A 12,003-nucleotide genomic window follows, 5' to 3' on the forward strand; every position below is an offset into this window, starting at 1 on the left:
CAAAACCTAAAAGAACAAATAGATTAAGTTTTGGATCAAACGTGTTAAGTTCCGCAGGCGATCCAAAATTTAATTTAAAAGAACACATGGTAGCTAGGAAAAGGTTCAGACCTTTGTACAAAATTTTTGTACAGTGGAACCTCTAGGTTTTCCGAGTAGCAACCAACACTAGCATCACTCAACCACCGATTGAAGCCAATAATTTTGAAATCAAGTCTCCAGTAATCCACATGGTCCAGCAAAATCAATTTGGAGGAGGACCGTACGATGATCCAAATCATCACTTGGAGCTTTTCTATGAGATTTGCAGTACTATGAAAGTAAATGGGGTCTCTCCAGAAACAGTAAGGTTACTCCTTTTTGGATTTTCCCTGAAAGACAGAGCCACGCAGTGGCTTAATTCTCTATCGACAAACAACTTAACATCTTGGGATCAGTGTGAGTAGAAATTTTTGGACAAATTTTACCCGCCGAGTAAAACTGCACACATGAGAAATTTAATTGCAAGCTTCAAACAGATAGACTCAGAATCACTATTCGAAGCATGAGACAGATTCAAGAGTATACTGAGACAGTGCCCCTATCATGGCCTCGAGAAGTGGTTAGTGCTACACACGTTCTACAATAAAATCAACTATCACACGAAGGTGTCCCTCAATTCTGTAGCAGGAGGGGCGTTAATGAACAAGAGCCTTGATGAAGCTAAAGAGATCATAGAAAATGTGGCACAGAACCACCATCAGTGGGCAGCTGAACGATCTGAAGGTTCTTTCTTTGGGAATCCAATAAAGGCATCAGAAAAATTCGACGTAGATGCAGTCACGCTCATGCCTGCAAAGCTGGATGCTTTGACCAAGAAGCTTGAGACCATGGGGAACAACACAGCCAATGCAATAGTGTGTGTTTGCGAAATTTGAGGAAGTTCAGATCATGCTCAAGATACTTACCCCCTAGGACCAATACAAGCACAAATAAACCAACTTGAGCAATGCAATGCGATAGTCAGTTATAACCAAAAGCAAAACAATCTCTACTCCAACACATACAACCCTGGGTGGAGGAACCACCCAAATTTTTCTTACTGGGACAATCAGGATCAAGGACCAGTAAAACAAAGTTACCTACCTGGGCAAAAAGCTACCCACCTGGACAACAGATTTATCAACAACAGCAACCTTCACAACTGTCCAAAATCAAAAAGATGCTTGAAGAATCTCTCTTGGAGCAAAAAGAGATGAAGAATGAAATTAAGCAGTTGAATCAAAGATTGGAGAATTCTGAAAAGCATTAAAAGATGTAGGACAACCAAATCGCTAAGATAGTCCAGTCCTTTTCAAGAGCACCGGGAGCATTTCCGGGAAAGCCCGACATAAACCCGATGGAACATTGCAACCACATTGAGCTGAGGAGCGGATGGACTTTGGGAGACTCCCAAATGACTACTCAGAAAGGAATTGACTCATAAGAAGAGCCCTCTCCTCTTATGCCTAATTTGGTCCAGAACAAGGATAGGGAGGAGATCACCAAGAAGGTCGAAGGGACTCTTCCACTTCCCCCACAAAGCTAGACAATTTCTTTTCCCCAGAAACTAATTACATCCCAAAAGGATGAAGAGTTCCACCGATTCCTTAAGAAGATTAAAGAAATCTGCATTAAAGTACCTCTGATAGACGCACTGCACCAAATGCCGAAGTTCGCCAAATTTTTAAATGGTATTCTATCTAACAAAAGACGGAAGGGAGACTTCAAGACTATGGCATTGACAGAGAAGTGCAGCACTCTACTCATGACAGATATTCCCCTAAAGCTCCAGGATCCAGGAAGCTTTTCTATACCGTGTAAAATTGGCCCTGAGCTCATACAAAAGGCTTTCTGCGACTCGGGAGTGAGTGTTAGCCTACTTCCATACTCATTATGTAAGAAACTAGGACTCCAGAACATCAAACTTACTACTATGGCACTATAATTAGCTGACCTTTCATGTAGATACCCAATGGGTATAGTGGAAGATGTTGGAGCAATCTAGGTGCCCTAGGTTTTGATGTTTGGTTAAAGGTTTAAGTTAGGTTTATTGTTGTATTTGATATGTATTGTGAGTATGCAGGATATAGGTACAATAAGGAAAGTCCAAGTGTAATCTTGGCAAAGGAGAAAAATCCAAGGATGAGTCTTGGCAGTGCAAGTCTAAGTATGTAGTCTTGGCAGCGTAAGTCCAAGTGTGACTTGGCAATGGATGAAGTCCTGGAGGTGAGAAGTCTCTTCGCAAAGGAAGACCTGACAATAAGGACAAGGCTGAAGGAAGCTCTAGAAGGAAAGACATGAAGGATGGGGAGACATCCAAGGGATGCGAGGCTGATGGAGGAGGCTAGAAGGCTAGGTCTGTTAGAACTTTTGAGCCGTAAAAATCGCTTTTTGCGTTGCGAAAACCCCGAAGTTCTTAGCCACCAGATCCGTGCGAAGATAAAATTTTTCGTGTACTTAGTTTTCTATCATAGATCTACAAGAAAGTGAGTATACCTTTGAAGTGAAGCCCTTCGCAAATCCCGCTCGCCCAAGGTCCGTCGGATCTCAAGTGTGTTCAAGTGTACACACCTCTAGAAGTATCCACACGAACAAGAGATGGAGAGGAAATCTTAGAGTGTGCTAGCACCCCAAGGAGTCTCGTCCAAGGAGGAGAGGGAGAGAAGAGAAGAAGAGAGGAAGGAGGAAGATGATGCCTTAAATGAAAATCAATTCATTCCATCACTAAAAGTGACCGGCCACTTCAATGAGGTTTGTAACCTCCATGGAATCTCAAGAGTCAAGACTCTTGGTTTCCCTCATGAGGTGGCATACCATGAAGTTGCCTTGATGATGTGGCACATCATCATTGGCCGGTCCTATGCCAAGTCACAATGACATGGCTTTTGGTCAAGTCAAGGTCAAGTCAAACTTGACTCTTCATCTTCCCTCTCAAGTCAAGTCAAACTTAACTTAAATTTTCCCATGGTTGATCAAATCTAACCATTGATTCAATCCAATTTGATTTAATGAATCTATATTCATTAAACCAAATTGATTTAATGAGTGATAATCTAAATTAGACTCATTCAATACATGAATCAAATTGAGTCCAACTCAATTAGTCTAATTTATATTACTCTTAATCCAATTTGGTTCATCATATGAACCTAATCCTCTTGATTCATCATATGAACCTATTCTCCATCTAATTGCCCTTGGTGTGTGATCCTATAGGTTCTTGTAACGTTGGCAATGCTCCTAAACCCATTTAGAAGCATAAGTAATGAGCGGTATCTAGCAACACATCATTACTACCCAAGTTACAAGAATGTTGAGATCCAACATCACATTGTGACTACTAATTGTGACCCTTCACAATATATAATAATGTCCTTCTATCCTTGACATCTAGATTGATTAAATTGAGACATAGACCATGTCATCCTCTACTCAATCTATATCTTGAACTCCAAGTAGACTCACTATAAACAAATGAGCTCAATATCTCATATTGACTCATTTGGGCATGGTCATGCACTTAGTGGTCTCACTCTATCAAGAATGATGATGTCACTCCCATCATATAAGAGGGATAGATCCCATCTACATCACTCATATCCCTCTGCATAATTTGTTACATACCTAGTAATCGCCTTTATAGTCCACCCAGTTACGGGTGACATTTGACGAAGTCAAAGTATGTAACTCCTTATGTAGGGAACCATGGTGACTTCAGGTCCAAGAACTAATAGTCATACTAATAGTCACATGAGAAAATATATGACACTCATATAACGATCCATAATACTTTCTCATGGCGGGTCATTCAGTATACATTCTCCAATGCATACCCATGTGTCAACTTGATATCTCTATATCCATGACTTGTGAGATCAAGTCATCGAGTTGACCTACATACTAGTCTCGTCGTATTAACATTGTCCTTGAATGTTAATACTTGACTAGGAATGATTAAGAGTAGTGTTCTCTATATCATCTCACTATCGATTCAATCAATCGATTGATATAGCCAAGAATCTTCTACTCAAGGACGTTATTATACTCAGTTATTTGGCACCAATACAAGTAAGTATAATAACCATAAAGAAATGCCTTTATAAATATATAGGAATATGATACATCGAGTTCATACAACAATCATCATATGATTGGCTCTAGGGCTCTAACTAACAATCTCCCACTAGCACTAGTGCCAATCAGTGTAGGGTCTAATACCCAATGACCTAGTGTGACATCATGCTTTCTCTGTGCCAAAGCCTTGGTCAAGGGATCAGCGACGTTAGCCTCTGTGGGTACTCTGCAAATCTTCACATCTCCTCTATCGATGATCTCTCGAATGAGATGGAAGTGTCATAGAATGTGTTTGGTCCGCTAGTGTGAGCGAGGTTCCTTAGCCTGCGTAATTGCTCCATTGTTGTCACAATAGAGCTCAATAGGATCTGCAATTTTAGGAACCACCCCAAGCTCAATAATGAACTTGCGGATCCAAACTGCCTCCTTTGCTGCTTCTGATGCAGCAATATACTCGGCCTTTGTTGTAGAATCAACAACTGTGTCCTGCTTTAAACTTTTCCAGCTCACAGCACCACCATTTATGCAAAACATGAACCCAGACTACGATCTATAGTCATCCTGGTCGGTTTGGAAGCTGGCATCACTGTAATCCTTTACAGCTAGCTCGTCATCGCCTCCATATATCAAGAAATATTCTTTAGTCCTTCTCAAGTACTTAAGAATATTCTTGACCGCTATCCAGTGACATTCACCTGGATCTGACTGGTATATGCTCGTCATGCTCAAAGCATACGAAATATCAGGACGAGTACATAGCATGGCATACATGATAGATCCTATGACTGAAGCATAAGGGATCTTATCCATGCGATCTCTCTCCTCTCTAGAAGAGGGACTTTGAGTCTTCGAAAGACTCACACCATGTGACATCGGCAGAAATCCTTTCTTGAAATTCTGCATGGCAAATCGTAGTAATACCTTGTCAACATATGTACTCTGACTTAGGCCAAGAAATCTCTTAGATCTATCTCTATAGATCTTTATGCCTAGAATGCAGACTACTTCACCTAAGTCCTTCATTGAGAAATAATTCCCCAGCCAAGTCTTGACAGACTGCAGCAAAGGGATGTCATTCCCAATGAGTAGTATGTCATCCACATACAATACAAGGAAGACAATTGTGTTCTCAACAACCTTCTTGTAGACACATGGTTTATCTTCATTCTTGATGAAACCAAACTGTTTGATCGCATCATCGAATCGAAGATTCCAGCTCCGAGAAGCTTGCTTTAGTCCATAAATGGACTTATACAGCTTGCATACTCTGCCAGTATGCTGTGGATCTACAAAACCCTCAGGTTGTGTCATGTACACATCCTCGAGCAAGTTTCCATTCAGAAACGTAGTTTTGACATCCATCTACCAGATCTCATAATCGTGGTATGCTGTAATAGCAAGCATGATCCAAATGGACTTAAACATCGCTACTGGCGAAAAGGTTTCATCATAGTCAATACCATGAATTTGTTTGAAACCTTTAGCTACCAGACGACCCTTATATATAAGTCCATTCATGTTAGTCTTTCTTTTAAAGACCCACTTACACCCAATGGGTTTGACCCCTTCAGGTGGATCAACCAAAATCCATACTTGGTTGGTGTACGTAGATTTCATCTCGGATTTCATGGCCTCTAACCATTTCTCAGAATCTGGTCTCATCACAGCTTCCTGATAGGAGGTAGGCTCATTCTCAACGAGCATAATGTCATCATGGTCAGACAAGAGAAATGAGTATCTCTCAGGATGATGACGTACCCTATCAGACCTGCGAAGAGGTATGTCTACTTGAACTGGTTGTTGTTCCTCAACTCCTTGTGGAACAACCTCATCATCCACAACACTTTGTGGTTCCAGTTCAACTTCTATCAAGGCTTCAGTGCTATAGTCCATATCTTGAACTTCTTCAAGATTGAACGTACTCTCACTAGTTTTTCTAGAAACAAAGTCCCTTTCTAGAAATACCCCAGTCTTAGCCACAACTACTTTGTGTTGACTAGGAATGTAGAAGTAATATCCCTTCGTTTCCTTGGGATATCCTGTAACGTCATGGCCCCTCGGCCCCTTGTGCGGCCACACTAGCGGCCCAACTGGCGGCCCCTGGGGGATATCCTGGGGAAGGCAAAGATCCACTAGCCAGGGGTGGGAAGTCCTTGTGAGTAACTGCACGGCTGAAGGGTCGTCGATTGACGACATAAGGGGTCACCAGTTGGGCCACCATTGTGGCCGCCCAAGGGACCAAGGTTGGGACGCCAGTTGGGCCGCTAGTGTGGTCGCCCAAGGGGTCGAGGGGTCGGGTCGTTACATATCCTATAAAATAGCACTTATCGGATTTGGGTCCCAGTTTGTCCGAGACTTGACGTCGAACGTAAGCCTCACAACCCCAAATTCTCATAAAAAACACCTGGGCATCTCTCCCAGTCCATATCCTATATGGTGTTTTTATCATAGCCTTGGATGGAACACAGTTAAGTATGAAGGCTGCTGTGTCTAGAGCATATCCCCAAAGAGATATAGGAAGATCTGTGTGACTCATCATAGATCGCACCATATCTAATAGGGTATAATTCCTCCTTTCGGATACACCATTCCACTGTGGTGTTCCAGGAGAAGTGAGTTGAGATAGAACCCCCACACTCAGCTAGATAGTCACGAAACTCATGGCTAAGGTATTCACCACCTTGATCTGATAGAAGTATCTTAATACTCTTGCCAAGCTGGTTTTGTATTTCATTCTTGAATGCTTTGAACTTTTCAAAGAATTCTGACTTATGTGTCATCAAATACATATAACCATATCTACTGAAGTCATCAGTAAATGTAATGAAGTACCTATAACCACCTCTGGCAGCGACATTGAAAGGGTCACATACATCACTATGTATAAGTCTTAGCTAGTCAGTCACTCTCTCGCTGTGTCCACTAAAGGGAGTCTTGGTCATCTTGCCCAGTAGGCATGACTCGCATGTCTCATATGATTCAAAATTAAATGAGTCTAGAAAACCATCTTTATGGAGCTAGGATAAGCGTTTATCATTTATATGACCTAAGCGACAATGCCAGAGATATGTTTGGTTCATTTCATTTGATTTGAATCTTTTGGTATTTATGTTATAGATGGGGTTCTCTAAGTCTAGAATATATAGTCCATTCATCAGAGGTGCACTACAATAGAACATATCGTTTAAATAGACGGAACAACATTTGTTCTTTATGATAAACGAAAAGCCTTTCTTGTCCAAACAAGAAACTGAAATTATGTTCTTAGTAAGAGCAGGCACATAACAACATTCATCTAATTCTAGTACAAGCTCAGAGGGCAGAGATAGGAAATAAGTCCCTACAGCAACAGCAGCAACCTGTGCTCCATTGCCTACTCGTAGGTCCACCTCACCCTTCGTCAATGCCCTACTATTTCTCAACGCCTGCACATTAGTACAAATGTGTGAAGCACATCCGGTATCTAATACCATGATGAAGAAATAGAGAGATTAACTTCTATAACATATATACCTGAAGTAGAAGTCTCACTTCTCTTCTTCTTAAGATCTTCCAGGTAAACTTTACAGTTCCTCTTCCAGTGCTCGGTCTGACCGCAGTGGAAGCAGGTAGCATCCTTGGCAACCCCTCCTTTAGGTTTTAGTGTCTTGCCTTTGTCCTTGGCTTGGGACTTTCCTTTGCCTTTAGGCTTACCCTTGCCCTTATGCTTTTGTACCATCAAAATGGAGTTGGGCTTTACCTTCTTAAGGTTTAGCTCAGCAGTTCTCAACATCCTTAGCAGCTCGGGCAGTGGCTTGTCAATTTCGTTCATGTTGTAATTCATGACAACTTGACTGTAGCTCTCTGGCATGGATTGCAAGATCAAGTCTGTGGCCAGCTCTTGGCCAAGTGGGAATCCCAACCTCTATAGGTTTTCTATGTACCCAATAATCTTGAGCACATATGGACCTACGGGAGTCCCATCTTGCATCTTGCACTGAAACAGTGTCTTGGAGATCTCGAATCTCTCGTGCCTCACTTGTCCTTGATATAATTGATGAAGATGTTCGACCATATCATAAGCCGACATCAACTCATGTTGCTTCTGAAGCTCAGAGTTCATGATTGCGAGCATGAGGCATGCCACATCTAATACGTCATCTTGATGCTTCTTATAAGCATCTCGGTCAGCTTGCGTGGCAGTGGCAGGAGGTGCCTCGGGAATGAGCTGCTTCAGGACGTACAATTTTCGTTCTTGTGTGAGAACGATTCTCAGATTTCTGTACCAGTCCAGGAAATTTGCTCCATTGAGCTTATCCTTGTCAAGGACAGAACGCAAGGAGAAGGAGTTCGTGTTTGTCGACATGGCAATCTACAACATAAATAAAGCAGAGAATAAATATCATATTTCACTAATCATTTAATTAGGCCTTCAATTAAATGATGTTCCCACTGAATTATAGAATTTTTGTAGAATCAAGCCATGGATGTGGTCAAACCACACTTACTATATTCTAACCAATGAGCTATAATTCATGTGGGACAAGATCCACATCATACTACGTCTTGAGTTAGCTTTGGCTAAATCGCCCAAGACTTAGTATGATCGGTAGATAACTAATTATCAATTACATCTCTATACAACTCTTGTATATAGGATCAAAATCCTCATTTATATTAGAACTTGAGTTAGCTTTGGCTACATTGCCCAAGATTTAATATAAATGTGATTTTGTCCTATTTTCCAACCGTTGGAAAAATGCCTATAGTTATACTCGATCCAATTGAGTTAACTAGTTATACTTAATCCAATTAAGTTTGTACTCACCCAAGCTTTGATAGGCGGGACCAAGATTGTCCCTCTGTACCCTACCAAGATAAAATGCATTGATCTGCTTTGGCAGATTCAACAACAACAAATGATCGAGGTAGTGATGGGTATCAGAACTTGGTAGGCATTTCGAGTTGAGTTGATTAAGATCTAATCTAATCGTGGATTCGTATCTTATACGCATCAAGGCACTAATTAATTACTCTACATTATCATGCATCACATACACAAGCAATTAATTAAATTTTGATTAGGTCATGACCCTACTACGATCTTCTCAAGCCAATGAGAAGATCGAACAGTCAACCTAGGGTCAACAGCTTCTTCAAGCTCTTCCCTTTGACCACCATGTGTTGCTCGCACCCTCCTCGTCGTTCCTTCTCTAGTGGACCTTCCACCGCTCCAATTTTTGTACATTACAAATATGAAACTCGAGTTACATTCGAGTCTAAAACTATTTTACAACAGGAATATAAAAGGAGAGGTACGACGCGCAGGTCGCATATATATACAACACGCACATCGCACAAAATGGCACGCAGGCCATATTATGAATTACAACACAGAATTGCCAATCATGTTGGGTCTTTTGGGCCATGACCATCACAAAATCATACATAATTCTAAATTATGTATTTTATATAAATTTTTATAATTTTACTACTGATATGGGTTAGGTTTCATGGATCCCTGATAAGGAAGGGAAAGGAGATAACCAAACGGAGAAGATAGACCAATATCGAGCGAGATATACCTTAAAGGAGGAAGGCTCATATCGGCTAGGATATACCTCAAAGGAGGTAGGCCAATATCGATCAGCATATACCTCAAAGGAGATAGGCAAATATCGGCCGGGATATACCTCGAAGGAGGTAAGCCAATATCGGCCGGGATATACCGCCAATATCGACCGGGATATACCTCGAAGGAGGTAATTAAGCCAATATCGATCGAGACATACCTTTAAGGAGGAAAGCCAAACATCGGTCAGGCTGAATGATACCTTGAAAAGATACTTGATAAAAATTACATACTTAATAAGATATAGCCCAGTGCCAGCTGGGATAATAAACATAGAGAAGCACGAACGGGCATTGCCCAAGGAGCCTCATGAGAAGTAATAATAATTGATCAAACCTAATTAAGCTCAGCCCCGATTAATACAAGGAACATTAGTATATTAAGTTATCTATGATATAGTAAAAACAGGAGAGGCTAGCAGGAAAGGTATAAATACTTTAAAAGAACTTGTTAAACAGAAGAGAAGTAATATTTCAAATAAAGCAGTGCAGGAAGATATTTGCAGTATGTGATTGTATAACATGTGTTATATATTTGGCGGGAAATGTACATTTAAACCATTTTGCAGGTACCAGACGACAAAGAAGGTACATCTGGGGTACAAAAAAGATTCCTTAAAAGTCATTTACTACAAGTACGCAGCTTACGTCATCTCATAAGAAACTCTAACAAACCGGGGTCCACTTCATGACTACGGAGGTTATATGAAGTGGTATAAAAAGGGGAATCCTCTCCGTTGGCAAGGTAAGTTCACATCATTGCACACATTCATAACCCTGATTTTCAACTACTGTTCATCTCCTTCTATTTCTTCCTTCTTCCACACTAAGAGAGATCACTAACTTGAGCGCCGGAGGGCCTAGCCAGGGATTCCCACCACGGTCTTAGGTCACTGACGATAGTGTTGGCTGGTCTCTTGTGCGCAGGAAGTCTTGGAAGCTCCGAATCTGGGTTCTCCTCGGTCGGATTTTTCTCTCGTCATTAGATCTTCGTGCAAGGAGGGCATTCGGTGACTCTACTCTTCTCGATCCGCTTTGGGTTTCTCGGATCGGTGTTTTACAGGTATTATTCTTCACCAGCGGTAGGTTTTTTCTCCCGGCTCTCCGTCTTGTCAAGTTTCTCAGACATGATCAAATTTGGCGTCGTCTGTGGGAATTTCACTTGAATCTGAGACTACAAGATGGAAGAGGCCGGAAAATCAAACCTACTCACCATTAGCCGTGAGGATCTGGATTTCCTCATTAATTCTCATGTACAAAAAGCCGTGCAATAACAACAACAACAACTTCAAGCGCATACTGGAGCTACCCTGCCAACAGCTCACAATCCAGCAATTTCAACTACTGAGCACCGGAAGGGCAAAGAACTAGAAGAAGAAGAACATGCGTATTTTCCTACAGTTGCAGTTTCTCCGACAAGACGTCCACGAGACTTTCTTCGCACTCCCATGGAGCAGGGGGGTCGGAGGCCCGTTGTAACACCCCTAGAAAGCCTAGATAAGAAAGTAAGGATAATGAGAGTACGAATGAAAAGAAGGTGTAAATATTCTAAGTTAAATATTAAGATGGATTTAGATGATTAAAACTCTATGAAAGAAAAATAAAGTTGAGAATATAAATCATCTATGCATGATTTAAAATGCATGGAATTAATATGGACAAAAGGAAGAAATATGAGATAATATATATATGTATGAAATATTTATGCATAATGCATAATATAGTAATATACGAATTATTATGTACAAAAGAAAATAAAATGTTAGAAGAGAGATTGAACCTTGGATCTCTTGTAAGGAACATGTATAGGATACCAAAGGGGATAGGAAAATTATTGATAAGGAGAGAAAGGATTAAGTAGTTAAGAATAAGAAAGGATTCTTTCTACTTAAAAGGAAAAGGAAGTAAAAAGAAATAAAAATATACATAAACAAGTTTTGATCCTTGGTTCTCTTGTGGATGCATGCATGTGTTAACCAAGTGGGATAGGAGAGGATATTGTAAGAGGAGAGATAAGAATTTTAATTAAAGGAGAGAAAAGAGAGAAATTAAGGGAAAGAAAAGAGAGAACTCAAAAGGCATTTCTCTAGAATATTCTTGTCATTTAAGGGGAGAAATGAATAGGGAGGATGAATCAAGTCAAGTTTCCTCCCCTCATTTTAGTATAAATAGGCATGGAGGGGTGACTTCAACTTCATCCCCACTCATTCTCCTCCTCTCCTCCCTTGTGCCGAGACTCACCTCCTCTCTCTTCTTCTTCTTGTTGCCGAGCAACACAAGAGGAAGAACCTCTTCTTC

At 40.9% G+C, this 12,003-nt stretch overlaps 1 non-coding gene across 1 annotated transcript; it reads right to left on the minus strand.

Annotated features, from left to right (window-relative positions):
- Nucleotides 1-484: 484 nt before the first annotated feature.
- On the minus strand, nucleotides 485-592 carry LOC122018292. Its single transcript, XR_006121711.1, has one exon. It is a non-coding gene; the product is annotated as a small nucleolar RNA R71 (small nucleolar RNA).
- Nucleotides 593-12,003: the final 11,411 nt, after the last annotated feature.

This window comes from Zingiber officinale, chromosome 8B (assembly GCF_018446385.1).
Source record: "Zingiber officinale cultivar Zhangliang chromosome 8B, Zo_v1.1, whole genome shotgun sequence".
Lineage (NCBI taxonomy): Eukaryota > Viridiplantae > Streptophyta > Magnoliopsida > Zingiberales > Zingiberaceae > Zingiber > Zingiber officinale.